General features: G+C 36.0%; 4 non-coding genes across 4 annotated transcripts; all 4 read right to left on the reverse strand.

The window, feature by feature from the left end:
- Positions 1–2,928: 2,928 nt before the first annotated feature.
- On the reverse strand, positions 2,929–3,093 carry LOC135752803 (U1 spliceosomal RNA). The gene has a single exon (XR_010533324.1). It is a non-coding gene; the product is annotated as a U1 spliceosomal RNA (small nuclear RNA).
- Positions 3,094–3,876: 783 nt separating this feature from the next.
- On the reverse strand, positions 3,877–4,067 carry LOC135752735 (U2 spliceosomal RNA). The gene has a single exon (XR_010533263.1). It is a non-coding gene; the product is annotated as a U2 spliceosomal RNA (small nuclear RNA).
- Positions 4,068–9,745: 5,678 nt separating this feature from the next.
- LOC135752804 (U1 spliceosomal RNA) lies at positions 9,746–9,910 on the reverse strand. The gene has a single exon (XR_010533325.1). It is a non-coding gene; the product is annotated as a U1 spliceosomal RNA (small nuclear RNA).
- Positions 9,911–10,695: 785 nt separating this feature from the next.
- Positions 10,696–10,886, reverse strand: LOC135752736 (U2 spliceosomal RNA). Its single transcript, XR_010533264.1, has one exon. It is a non-coding gene; the product is annotated as a U2 spliceosomal RNA (small nuclear RNA).
- Positions 10,887–15,469: the final 4,583 nt, after the last annotated feature.

Below are 15,469 nucleotides of genomic sequence, written 5' to 3' on the forward strand. Positions count from 1 at the left end.
GAGAACAATCTATATAGCGCCTTCCACAATCGTTTTGGTGTTAGCTTTACGTAAAATAGAAACACAGAAAAGTACTGAGCGATGGAGAGACCACGAACGCGGAACGTATTATGGACCACGGACTGGCAAACAAACTGGCAACCACGCACTAAAGAAGCAAACTCTGATTTTAAACTCACCTTATTTGTCCCCGGAAAGCGCCAGAGTCGATGCACGGAGTGGACGGAACAAGCCTCGCTTCCATAGCCGAAGGTCAAAAATCCATTTAAACGTGTAGTCCCCGGTGTCCACTCGATCTTACCCAAAAAGCCGAGAAGCGATACCGCAATGGCATCCGGAGAAGGCGCTGGCTGTCGGGATGGAGGTTAGCGGGTCAGAGGTCCGGCACTGAAGGTCTGCGTTCATTATTCACCGTGTGCATTTCACTCTATATCCACTTTCTAATGTATAGCACTTGATAAGGATTAACAGTTTAAAAACAGAAATGCAAGACATCAGAAAATACATTTATTTTTTACTTTCATAACATGAGAGGTGTCATACAATAACAAATATGAGCTTTAAAATCACATTCCTAAGTTAAAAATATACATAAAAATAGATATATGGATCATTACACAAATCACTACTCAAAGGACCTATGTTAAATAACTGCTTCAATATTAATTAACAATAACATTTGGCCAAGGCAGTCCTTGTAAATAGACATATAAATAGACAAATAAAATCATGACATATATGCCGTAGAGCCTGAGATAGAGAAAAATAATAAGGAATTCTGCTTTTACTACCATCTCAGAAATATTGCCAGAATTAGAGGTTTTGCCTCAAGACAGGACTTAGAGAAACTTGTTCATGCTTTCATCACCAGCAGGGCCGATTATTGCAATGGTCAATGGATTTAAAAAGTACTGTTTCTTGTTTAAAAACCACTTCATGGCTACAATACATGACAGATATGCTAATCGAATATGAAACCGATTACTCGGATCAATAGGATCAGGTCATTTAGAAAAAACAAGGGTTCACTCAAAACAAGGTGCCTCAGCATTCAGTTATTATCAGCTTTCAGAAGAGATCAGATGTGCTTCAACAGTAGACACTTTTAAATCTAGATTAAAAACACATCAGTTTAACTTTGCATTTACTGAATGATTTAAAACAGTACGAATAAAACAGTACAAAAGAATAAAACAGTATGAACCTTACCTGTTATAAAGGGAATGAAGCTTACGGTATGGTGCTTACCTGCAGAAATAAATAAAGTACAATAAGAACACACAGAACTTCAATTTTCAAAATTATTTTAACATTAAATGATGATTATTTTACTGGTTTACCTGTTTGTGATTACCACAGGATCCCGTCACCTGGCTGCGGTCTTCATTTGGTGAACGGTTCTTCACTCATAATTGACCTATACAAGAAATAGAGAAGAATAATAAGCAATTCTGCTTTTACATGTAGATGTGTGCCCCAAGAACACAGACACACCGGCTCCAAAAAGTTTAAACAGTACACATTTCTGTTATTTTAATGTGGCAAATGTGTCAGCTTTAAAAGAAGCATACATTACCTTTTAAAGAGGAAATACCTTTTGCATGAAATACCTTTACTCCCAGCATAAGCAAGCAATTTTCAAAATGCTTTTAAAAGTAAATAGTGATTATTTTACTTGTTTACCTGTTTGTGATTACCATGGAATCCTGTCACCATCATTTTTAAGCTTGTAAAGCAAATAATGAAATATTGACTTAGTAGGAAAAAATATTTTGGAAGTATCGTGATAAATGATGAAGAAAATATTTTGCAAAGTGATGGTTAGCACACGGTTGATGGTACCTATTAAATTCCATCATATTTTTTTATTCCTACTATGGAAGTCAATGGTGACTATCTGCTGTGGGTTTACCATCATTCCTCAAAATACCTTCTTTTGTGTTACTCAGAAAAAAACTAATCCTCGTGTTGTTGTAAGCCTGTATGCATGAGTAAATGATGACAGAATTATCATCATAAATTGAAATATCCCTTTAAACTGTATTTCCCCCCTTAAACCTAAACTTATTTTCCTACAGCAAGTCATTTAGGTAATCAAGAAAATACTTTACCCGTTGTCTTTGTGAGTTAAACAAATACAGCTACGCTTCCAGGTCTGTCGACGTTGCTGTGGTTTTTCGACAGCTGTAGTATGAAGGGTAGCGAATGAATGAATACATTGCAAAAAATCATTTCTTACTTGTTATTTCGAACTGTTTTAACTATACAAATATCTAGAAAGTCTTAAAATAAGATGCATTTTTTGATGAGCAAAATGCCCTAAGAAAATAAACCTAGCCTTTAGGGAGAAAAAACTCAGAATTTGGGCTTAAAACAAGCAAATAAATCTGCCAAAGGGGTAAGAAACAAATCTAGATATAAACACTTAATTCAAGAAAAATTGTCGTAGCCCATTGGCAGATTTGTTGGCTTGTTTAATGTACATGCATGTACAATATTTCAATTTGTCTTGTATTTATTAGCATTTTGTATTGCCCAACGCTGTCTAGGTTGTTTAACTGTTGTCATTTTCTTATAAAAGCCTTTATAATTTATTAGTTTGGATGATTGCCATTCCCGAGAACCTCTTATATTGGAAGTAAAAGAATCATCTAAGCATTATTTTGTGCTCTTAGACATGTAGCCGTTTGATTGTGGTTCTATTTAATGGCTAGTCTATTCGTTTGGAATGGTCAAACGGCTATTAGATTTTCACTGACAGCCCAAATTAAGCCTTGTTTTAGCCTAGACACTTATTCGCTGTCTATTAAAAGTTATGTAGTCGTTGAATAGCCGCTTTTTTGATGACTAATGTATTCTTGGGCCGTGGTTAGACGTCTCTTGGATTTTACGTAAAACGACAAGCGAATCTATTTTTAACACAAAGGTCAGGGGAGAGCGCGAACGCAGTCCCCCACTATCAGAAATTTTGCAGTCGAGATTCCCACATTTGGGGAATTCGCAAAGGGTCAGCCCAACCGGAGTGCAATGGCTGAGCCTCGCCCTGGGTGAACCACCTTCATGATCATGGTGTCTCCCCTGCCAGGTAAGTATGAGCGACACCCTTTGAGGCCAGACGGCCGCATCTTCCTGTGACCGATCACATCGACGGCGCCCCCGGAGGCCGTCCGACTAACATTTCATTTACTGTGTGTGACCAGGTGGAAAGCGCACGAAGCCACGTCTGAGACCAAACATTCTTCGAGATCTACCCTGTTTTTATTCCGTTTCCAGCCCGGTTGAACCGTGTAGAGTGAAATATGTGAAACAATTTAAATCAAATGGATTTAAATTGCGCATTCAAATATATGGTTTCGTTATTACAAAGTAACTTTACGTGGAATAGAAACAAAGAAATGTACAGAGCAATCAAGAAACAACGAAAGCATAGCAATTTTAGAACGTGGATAAATAAAAACACAGGGCTCAATGACTTTCCCGTTGTCGTTGTGAGTTAAACAAGTACAGCTATGCTTCCAGGTCTGTCGACGTTGCTGTGGTTTTTCGACAGCTGTAGTATGAAGGGTAGTGAAAAAAGTTTTCAGGTGTTTTTAACATTCCAATCGGTCTCGTTCGCTTTTGTTGCGCCTTCAGCTGTGTCGAGGATGTTTAATTCGTCCTCGTATCACCTCCGCAAACTTGTAAAGAAATTAATTAAATACATTACAAAAACATTTCTTTATCAGCGTGTTCATTTCCACGCAAGCTTTTCGTTAAACCAATAAAGCCAACGAAATCACAGCAATTTTAAAACACACGGATTAGAAAAAACACCGTCATTCACGCACAAAAGAAGCAAATTCTTTTTTTTATACTTGACTTATTTATCCCCGAGATGGGGAGCGCACCATTCATGGAAACACTGCAATACCATGTTGATGCATGGAGTGGAAGGAGCAAGCTCCGCTTCCATTTCCGAAGGTCAAAAATCCATTTAACATATAGTCCCCGGATAGGAGACGTATCAGACATTAAACTGATAAGAACAGATACTACACTTGATCTTAGCCAAAAGGCCGAGAAGCGATACCGGAATAGACGCAGCCAAAGGGGGAGCCGGCGAAGGCGCTGGCTTTTGGGGTGGAGGCTAGCGGGCATTTAACTCTATACGTTCTCATTGTATAACCCAGAGGTAGAACGTTGAGCTAGCAAATCAGAAGTTCATGTTTTAATGCAGGATCTGATCCACGCTCATGAGAGAGAGAGAGAGAGAGAGAGAGAGAGAGAGAGAGATAGAGAGAATTTAGAATTTTCAAAAAACCTTTATTACAAATTAAAACATTTTCATAACCTCAAATCAGAAAAAACAAAGAAAAAAATATATATAGTAACGGAAATAACAAAAAAATAAGCCAACATAGGAGCAAAGAACAAATCATCTTCAATAACCAGACACAGAGCTCCTCCATAATACCAAATCAATTCAAAAGAAAGAAGATCATTCATTGCTTTAAAGTATCTAAAACCAATAAGGATTCTAGATTTAACTTATTTTAAAAACTGCTAATGTATCATGGCTTCCGGGTCTGTCAACGTTGCTGTGGTTTTTCGACAGCTGTAATATGAAGGGTAGAGTGAAAAAAAATATTTAAGTGTTTTGAACATCCCAATTTGTTCGTTTACTTAGTATTTTCTTAATGTTTTCGAGTTAAAAAATAATTCTTAAATCGAGATACATTTACTTAATAAGCAAAGTGGCTTAGAATTTAAGTCTTGTTTACTGAAATAAATTCTAAAATGTAATAGGTTAAGGCTTAAAACAAGTAAAAATATCTGCCAGTGGGGTAAGAAAAATAAACCTAAATTGAGTTTATTATTGAATTAAGTTGAAACTAGAATTAAGTTTATTTTTCTTACCCCGCTGGCAGATATTTTTTATTTGTTTTAAATATAAACCTGTTGATTTTTATAATTTATTTCAATTATTACAAAGTATGCGATCTGATTTTTTTAATCGCGGTGTATCTTTTATTCCTCGTTTCTTTTCCGTGCATTTGCTTTATTTATTTATTTTTGCTTGTTGCATTTAAATGCACATTTGATTTGTTGCCACATTATTATGTGTTAATGTATTTTTTAACATGTTTATCAACAAAAAGTGCGTTATTATAATTAATTATATAGCTGTGAAATATATACAAGAATTCCCAGCAAAAACAAAACGTTTTTATAACAATTTTCTATTACAATACATAATATCTTAAGCCACTTTGCTTACCAAGTAAATGTATCTCCATTTAAGCATTGTCAGATATTCACTAGAAAACAAGACAAAAACAGTAAGTAAGATATTAATTTACTTTTTTCTTTCAAACATAAATTTACAGACGGCTGGAAATTTTTAATAAAATAACTAGCCATACCTATTCGGGTCTGCTCCCGTTTGCTGTGATGACGGGGGACTTAGTCCAAAGCACATTTTGAGGAATACTTACACATTTTACTTCTTATTTCTTTGAAATTAATTATGCATACACTATGGATTAAAAATGTCCCGACTGCGAACCTGATAAAACCCAGGTAAAAAGCAAATACAAATAAACCATTTTGATTTAGCAAAAGTTTACAAATAAATGCACTCCTTGCACACAACAAGCACGTCTAGTTACCATTCATATTTTGCGTGATTTAAGTTTCGTCGCATACATTTTGGAAGGCACACGATAAAAACAAAATAAGGCTTTTAATGTATGCCGACCTCATTCTCCGTTGAGGGCTTATCAATCATAATAAACGCTGTTAACTCTTCTCATTGAATGGTCTAAATCCAATGCTGGTAAAGAAATCAAATGTGCATTTAAACGCAACAAGCAAGCCGTAAAGCAATGGATGCAGGCAAACAAACGAGGAATAGCACATACACCACGATTAGATCATCGGGTCGCATACTTTGGAATTAATAAGAAATAATTATTCAGTCTAAAGAAATAAGAAGTAAAATGTCTAAGTATTTCTCCAAATGTGCACACTCATTACAATAAACGGGAGCAGACACGAATAGTTATGTATGTCTCGTTATTTTATTTAAAATTGATAAGCTGTCTAACATATGATATATTTTGATAATACGAAATGCTAAAAAAATAATATAACACCAATCGACAATATCTGTTATTGTTATTTTTACAAGTAAATTCATGTGTAGGAGAAAACAAAGCAGCTGTCAGTCCATACTATATTGAGTGGCCATCGTAGTGGTGCAACCTGAACGATGTTTTCCCTACTTCCGGTCAAAGCCGCCATTTTGTGAAATAGGCATATAGGTGACGCTGGAGCACGCGGCCATTGTCTCTGTTCAACAAAACAAGTATATATATACACATACGCATATTTTTCCTCAATCAATCACCGAATACAAGGTGCAATTCGATGCCAACTGACCCTTCTCTCTGGTTTCATGTTTGTAAGGAAAATTAAGGGGGAAATTACGATAGCATTTCAGCCAAACATTCATTCGTGCCACGCTGCTTTTCTTTGAACGAAAAAAACCCTCTGCTCCCCCTACACAATTTCTTCTCCTGTTATTTTATGCTTAAAACAAGCAAATAAATCTGACTACAGGGTAAGAAAAAATTCGTGAACTTTTCCCATAAACACTTAATTCAAGAAAAATTGTCCCACCCCACTGGCCATTTTTATCCACAATACACATTCGATGTCTGCAGGCACCATTGTCTTTGTTCAACGCAAACAATTCTGTTGCGTTTTTCTTTGAACGAAGTGCTCCGCCTAGATAATTTGACCCATATTCACATGGGTTTGTTTCTCGTTTTTTTTCTTTGAGAACAATCTATATAGCGCCTTCCACAATCGTTTTGGTGTTAGCTTTACGTAAAATAGAAACACAGAAAAGTACTGAGCGATGGAGAGACCACGAACGCGGAACGTATTATGGACCACGGACTGGCAAACAAACTGGCAACCACGCACTAAAGAAGCAAACTCTGATTTTAAACTCACCTTATTTGTCCCCGGAAAGCGCCAGAGTCGATGCACGGAGTGGACCGAACAAGCCTCGCTTCCATAGCCGAAGGTCAAAAATCCATTTAAACGTGTAGTCCCCGGTGTCCACTCGATCTTACCCAAAAAGCCGAGAAGCGATACCGCAATGGCATCCGGAGAAGGCGCTGGCTGTCGGGATGGAGGTTAGCGGGTCAGAGGTCCGGCACTGAAGGTCTGCGTTCATTATTCACCGTGTGCATTTCACTCTATATCCACTTTCTAATGTATAGCACTTGATAAGGATTAACAGTTTAAAAACAGAAATGCAAGACATCAGAAAATACATTTATTTTTTACTTTCATAACATGAGAGGTGTCATACAATAACAAATATGAGCTTTAAAATCACATTCCTAAGTTAAAAATATACATAAAAATAGATATATGGATCATTACACAAATCACTACTCAAAGGACCTATGTTAAATAACTGCTTCAATATTAATTAACAATAACATTTGGCCAAGGCAGTCCTTGTAAATAGACATATAAATAGACAAATAAAATCATGACATATATGCCGTAGAGCCTGAGATAGAGAAAAATAATAAGGAATTCTGCTTTTACTACCATCTCAGAAATATTGCCAGAATTAGAGGTTTTGTCTCAAGACAGGACTTAGAGAAACTTGTTCATGCTTTCATCACCAGCAGGGCCGATTATTGCAATGGTCAATGGATTTAAAAAGTACTGTTTCTTGTTTAAAAACCACTTCATGGCTACAATACATGACAGATATGCTAATCGAATATGAAACCGATTACTCGGATCAATAGGATCAGGTCATTTAGAAAAAACAAGGGTTCACTCAAAACAAGGTGCCTCAGCATTCAGTTATTATCAGCTTTCAGAAGAGATCAGATGTGCTTCAACAGTAGACACTTTTAAATCTAGATTAAAAACACATCAGTTTAACTTTGCATTTACTGAATGATTTAAAACAGTACGAATAAAACAGTACAAAAGAATAAAACAGTATGAACCTTACCTGTTAAGGGAATGAAGCTTACGGTATGGTGCTTACCTGCAGAAATAAATAAAGTACAATAAGAACACACAGAACTTCAATTTTCAAAATTATTTTAACATTAAATGATGATTATTTTACTGGTTTACCTGTTTGTGATTACCACAGGATCCCGTCACCTGGCTGCGGTCTTCATTTGGTGAACGGTTCTTCACTCATAATTGACCTATACAAGAAATAGAGAAGAATAATAAGCAATTCTGCTTTTACATGTAGATGTGTGCCCCAAGAACACAGACACACCGGCTCCAAAAAGTTTAAACAGTACACATTTCTGTTATTTTAATGTGGCAAATGTGTCAGCTTTAAAAGAAGCATACATTACCTTTTAAAGAGGAAATACCTTTTGCATGAAATACCTTTACTCCCAGCATAAGCAAGCAATTTTCAAAATGCTTTTAAAAGTAAATAGTGATTATTTTACTTGTTTACCTGTTTGTGATTACCATGGAATCCTGTCACCATCATTTTTAAGCTTGTAAAGCAAATAATGAAATATTGACTTAGTAGGAAAAAATATTTTGGAAGTATCGTGATAAATGATGAAGAAAATATTTTGCAAAGTGATGGTTAGCACACGGTTGATGGTACCTATTAAATTCCATCATATTTTTTTATTCCTACTATGGAAGTCAATGGTGACTATCTGCTGTGGGTTTACCATCATTCCTCAAAATACCTTCTTTTGTGTTACTCAGAAAAAAACTAATCCTCGTGTTGTTGTAAGCCTGTATGCATGAGTAAATGATGACAGAATTATCATCATAAATTGAAATATCCCTTTAAACTGTATTTCCCCCCTTAAACCTAAACTTATTTTCCTACAGCAAGTCATTTAGGTAATCAAGAAAATACTTTACCCGTTGTCTTTGTGAGTTAAACAAATACAGCTACGCTTCCAGGTCTGTCGACGTTGCTGTGGTTTTTCGACAGCTGTAGTATGAAGGGTAGCGAATGAATGAATACATTGCAAAAAATCATTTCTTACTTGTTATTTCGAACTGTTTTAACTATACAAATATCTAGAAAGTCTTAAAATAAGATGCATTTTTTGATGAGCAAAATGCCCTAAGAAAATAAACCTAGCCTTTAGGGAGAAAAAACTCAGAATTTGGGCTTAAAACAAGCAAATAAATCTGCCAAAGGGGTAAGAAACAAATCTAGATATAAACACTTAATTCAAGAAAAATTGTCGTAGCCCATTGGCAGATTTGTTGGCTTGTTTAATGTACATGCATGTACAATATTTCAATTTGTCTTGTATTTATTAGCATTTTGTATTGCCCAACGCTGTCTAGGTTGTTTAACTGTTGTCATTTTCTTATAAAAGCCTTTATAATTTATTAGTTTGGATGATTGCCATTCCCGAGAACCTCTTATATTGGAAGTAAAAGAATCATCTAAGCATTATTTTGTGCTCTTAGACATGTAGCCGTTTGATTGTGGTTCTATTTAATGGCTAGTCTATTCGTTTGGAATGGTCAAACGGCTATTAGATTTTCACTGACAGCCCAAATTAAGCCTTGTTTTAGCCTAGACACTTATTCGCTGTCTATTAAAAGTTATGTAGTCGTTGAATAGCCGCTTTTTTGATGACTAATGTATTCTTGGGCCGTGGTTAGACGTCTCTTGGATTTTACGTAAAACGACAAGCGAATCTATTTTTAACACAAAGGTCAGGGGAGAGCGCGAACGCAGTCCCCCACTATCAGAAATTTTGCAGTCGAGATTCCCACATTTGGGGAATTCGCAAAGGGTCAGCCCAACCGGAGTGCAATGGCTGAGCCTCGCCCTGGGTGAACCACCTTCATGATCATGGTGTCTCCCCTGCCAGGTAAGTATGAGCGACACCCTTTGAGGCCAGACGGCCGCATCTTCCTGTGACCGATCACATCGACGGCGCCCCCGGAGGCCGTCCGACTAACATTTCATTTACTGTGTGTGACCAGGTGGAAAGCGCACGAAGCCACGTCTGAGACCAAACATTCTTCGAGATCTACCCTGTTTTTATTCCGTTTCCAGCCCGGTTGAACCGTGTAGAGTGAAATATGTGAAACAATTTAAATCAAATGGATTTAAATTGCGCATTCAAATATATGGTTTCGTTATTACAAAGTAACTTTACGTGGAATAGAAACAAAAAAAAATGTACAGAGCAATCAAGAAACAACGAAAGCATAGCAATTTTAGAACGTGGATAAATAAAAACACAGGGCTCAATGACTTTCCCGTTGTCGTTGTGAGTTAAACAAGTACAGCTATGCTTCCAGGTCTGTCGACGTTGCTGTGGTTTTTCGACAGCTGTAGTATGAAGGGTAGTGAAAAAAGTTTTCAGGTGTTTTTAACATTCCAATCGGTCTCGTTCGCTTTTGTTGCGCCTTCAGCTGTGTCGAGGATGTTTAATTCGTCCTCGTATCACCTCCGCAAACTTGTAAAGAAATTAATTAAATAGATTACAAAAACATTTCTTTATCAGCGTGTTCATTTCCACGCAAGCTTTTCGTTAAACCAATAAAGCCAACGAAATCACAGCAATTTTAAAACACACGGATTAGAAAAAACACCGTCATTCACGCACAAAAGAAGCAAATTCTTTTTTTTATACTTGACTTATTTATCCCCGAGATGGGGAGCGCACCATTCATGGAAACACTGCAATACCATGTTGATGCATGGAGTGGAAGGAGCAAGCTCCGCTTCCATTTCCGAAGGTCAAAAATCCATTTAACATATAGTCCCCGGATAGGAGACGTATCAGACATTAAACTGATAAGAACAGATACTACACTTGATCTTAGCCAAAAGGCCGAGAAGCGATACCGGAATAGACGCAGCCAAAGGGGGAGCCGGCGAAGGCGCTGGCTTTTGGGGTGGAGGCTAGCGGGCATTTAACTCTATACGTTCTCATTGTATAACCCAGAGGTAGAACGTTGAGCTAGCAAATCAGAAGTTCATGTTTTAATGCAGGATCTGATCCACGCTCATGAGAGAGAGAGAGAGAGAGAGAGAGAGAGATAGAGAGAATTTAGAATTTTCAAAAAACCTTTATTACAAATTAAAACATTTTCATAACCTCAAATCAGAAAAAACAAAGAAAAAAATATATATAGTAACGGAAATAACAAAAAAATAAGCCAACATAGGAGCAAAGAACAAATCATCTTCAATAACCAGACACAGAGCTCCTCCATAATACCAAATCAATTCAAAAGAAAGAAGATCATTCATTGCTTTAAAGTATCTAAAACCAATAAGGATTCTAGATTTAACTTATTTTAAAAACTGCTAATGTATCATGGCTTCCGGGTCTGTCAACGTTGCTGTGGTTTTTCGACAGCTGTAATATGAAGGGTAGAGTGAAAAAAAATATTTAAGTGTTTTGAACATCCCAATTTGTTCGTTTACTTAGTATTTTCTTAATGTTTTCGAGTTAAAAAATAATTCTTAAATCGAGATACATTTACTTAATAAGCAAAGTGGCTTAGAATTTAAGTCTTGTTTACTGAAATAAATTCTAAAATGTAATAGGTTAAGGCTTAAAACAAGTAAAAATATCTGCCAGTGGGGTAAGAAAAATAAACCTAAATTGAGTTTATTATTGAATTAAGTTGAAACTAGAATTAAGTTTATTTTTCTTACCCCGCTGGCAGATATTTTTTATTTGTTTTAAATATAAACCTGTTGATTTTTATAATTTATTTCAATTATTACAAAGTATGCGATCTGATTTTTTTAATCGCGGTGTTTCTTTTATTCCTCGTTTCTTTTCCGTGCATTTGCTTTATTTATTTATTTTTGCTTGTTGCATTTAAATGCACATTTGATTTGTTGCCACATTATTATGTGTTAATGTATTTTTTAACATGTTTATCAACAAAAAGTGCGTTATTATAATTAATTATATAGCTGTGAAATATATACAAGAATTCCCAGAAAAACAAAACGTTTTTATAACAATTTTCTATTACAATACATAATATCTTAAGCCACTTTGCTTACCAAGTAAATGTATCTCCATTTAAGCATTGTCAGATATTCACTAGAAAACAAGACAAAAACAGTAAGTAAGATATTAATTTACTTTTTTCTTTCAAACATAAATTTACAGACGGCTGGAAATTTTTAATAAAATAACTAGACATACCTATTCGGGTCTGCTCCCGTTTGCTGTGATGACGGGGGACTTAGTCCAAAGCACATTTTGAGGAATACGTACACATTTTACTTCTTATTTCTTTGAAATTAATTATGCATACACTATGGATTAAAAATGTCCCGACTGCGAACCTGATAAAACCCAGGTAAAAAGCAAATACAAATAAACCATTTTGATTTAGCAAAAGTTTACAAATAAATGCACTCCTTGCACACAACAAGCACGTCTAGTTACCATTCATATTTTGCGTGATTTAAGTTTCGTCGCATACATTTTGGAAGGCACACGATAAAAACAAAATAAGGCTTTTAATGTATGCCGACCTCATTCTCCGTTGAGGGCTTATCAATCATAATAAACGCTGTTAACTCTTCTCATTGAATGGTCTAAATCCAATGCTGGTAAAGAAATCAAATGTGCATTTAAACGCAACAAGCAAGCCGTAAAGCAATGGATGCAGGCAAACAAACGAGGAATAGCACATACACCACGATTAGATCATCGGGTCGCATACTTTGGAATTAATAAGAAATAATTATTCAGTCTAAAGAAATAAGAAGTAAAATGTCTAAGTATTTCTCCAAATGTGCACACTCATTACAATAAACGGGAGCAGACACGAATAGTTATGTATGTCTCGTTATTTTATTTAAAATTGATAAGCTGTCTAACATATGATATATTTTGATAATACGAAATGCTAAAAAAATAATATAACACCAATCGACAATATCTGTTATTGTTATTTTTACAAGTAAATTCATGTGTAGGAGAAAACAAAGCAGCTGTCAGTCCATACTATATTGAGTGGCCATCGTAGTGGTGCAACCTGAACGATGTTTTCCCTACTTCCGGTCAAAGCCGCCATTTTGTGAAATAGGCATATAGGTGACGCTGGAGCACCTGGCCATTGTCTCTGTTCAACAAAACAAGTATATATATATACACATACGCATATTTTTCCTCAATCAATCACCGAATACAAGGTGCAATTCGATGCCAACTGACCCTTCTCTCTGGTTTCATGTTTGTAAGGAAAATTAAGGGGGAAATTACGATAGCATTTCAGCCAAACATTCATTCGTGCCACGCTGCTTTTCTTTGAACGAAAAAAAACCCTCTGCTCCCCCTACACAATTTCTTCTCCTGTTATTTTATGCTTAAAACAAGCAAATAAATCTGACTACAGGGTAAGAAAAAATTCGTGAACTTTTCCCATAAACACTTAATTCAAGAAAAATTGTCCCACCCCACTGGCCATTTTTTATCCACAATACACATTCGATGTCTGCAGGCACCATTGTCTTTGTTCAACGCAAACAATTCTGTTGCGTTTTTCTTTGAACGAAGTGCTCCGCCTAGATAATTTGACCCATATTCACATGGGTTTGTTTCTCGTTTTTTTTCTTTGAGAACAATCTATATAGCGCCTTCCACAATCGTTTTGGTGTTAGCTTTACGTAAAATAGAAACACAGAAAAGTACTGAGCGATGGAGAGACCACGAACGCGGAACGTATTATGGACCACGGACTGGCAAACAAACTGGCAACCACGCACTAAAGAAGCAAACTCTGATTTTAAACTCACCTTATTTGTCCCCGGAAAGCGCCAGAGTCGATGCACGGAGTGGACGGAACAAGCCTCGCTTCCATAGCCGAAGGTCAAAAATCCATTTAAACGTGTAGTCCCCGGTGTCCACTCGATCTTACCCAAAAAGCCGAGAAGCGATACCGCAATGGCATCCGGAGAAGGCGCTGGCTGTCGGGATGGAGGTTAGCGGGTCAGAGGTCCGGCACTGAAGGTCTGCGTTCATTATTCACCGTGTGCATTTCACTCTATATCCACTTTCTAATGTATAGCACTTGATAAGGATTAACAGTTTAAAAACAGAAATGCAAGACATCAGAAAATACATTTATTTTTTACTTTCATAACATGAGAGGTGTCATACAATAACAAATATGAGCTTTAAAATCACATTCCTAAGTTAAAAATATACATAAAAATAGATATATGGATCATTACACAAATCACTACTCAAAGGACCTATGTTAAATAACTGCTTCAATATTAATTAACAATAACATTTGGCCAAGGCAGTCCTTGTAAATAGACATATAAATAGACAAATAAAATCATGACATATATGCCGTAGAGCCTGAGATAGAGAAAAATAATAAGGAATTCTGCTTTTACTACCATCTCAGAAATATTGCCAGAATTAGAGGTTTTGTCTCAAGACAGGACTTAGAGAAACTTGTTCATGCTTTCATCACCAGCAGGGCCGATTATTGCAATGGTCAATGGATTTAAAAAGTACTGTTTCTTGTTTAAAAACCACTTCATGGCTACAATACATGACAGATATGCTAATCGAATATGAAACCGATTACTCGGATCAATAGGATCAGGTCATTTAGAAAAAACAAGGGTTCACTCAAAACAAGGTGCCTCAGCATTCAGTTATTATCAGCTTTCAGAAGAGATCAGATGTGCTTCAACAGTAGACACTTTTAAATCTAGATTAAAAACACATCAGTTTAACTTTGCATTTACTGAATGATTTAAAACAGTACGAATAAAACAGTACAAAAGAATAAAACAGTATGAACCTTACCTGTTATAAAGGGAATGAAGCTTACGGTATGGTGCTTACCTGCAGAAATAAATAAAGTACAATAAGAACACACAGAACTTCAATTTTCAAAATTATTTTAACATTAAATGATGATTATTTTACTGGTTTACCTGTTTGTGATTACCACAGGATCCCGTCACCTGGCTGCGGTCTTCATTTGGTGAACGGTTCTTCACTCATAATTGACCTATACAAGAAATAGAGAAGAATAATAAGCAATTCTGCTTTTACATGTAGATGTGTGCCCCAAGAACACAGACACACCGGCTCCAAAAAGTTTAAACAGTACACATTTCTGTTATTTTAATGTGGCAAATGTGTCAGCTTTAAAAGAAGCATACATTACCTTTTAAAGAGGAAATACCTTTTGCATGAAATACCTTTACTCCCAGCATAAGCAAGCAATTTTCAAAATGCTTTTAAAAGTAAATAGTGATTATTTTACTTGTTTACCTGTTTGTGATTACCATGGAATCCTGTCACCATCATTTTTAAGCTTGTAAAGCAAATAATGAAATATTGACTTAGTAGGAAAAAATATTTTGGAAGTATCGTGATAAATGATGAAGAAAATATTTTGCAAAGTGATGGTTAGCACACGGTTG

Source organism: Paramisgurnus dabryanus, chromosome 9 (genome assembly GCF_030506205.2).
Source record: "Paramisgurnus dabryanus chromosome 9, PD_genome_1.1, whole genome shotgun sequence".
Classification (NCBI taxonomy): domain Eukaryota; kingdom Metazoa; phylum Chordata; class Actinopteri; order Cypriniformes; family Cobitidae; genus Paramisgurnus; species Paramisgurnus dabryanus.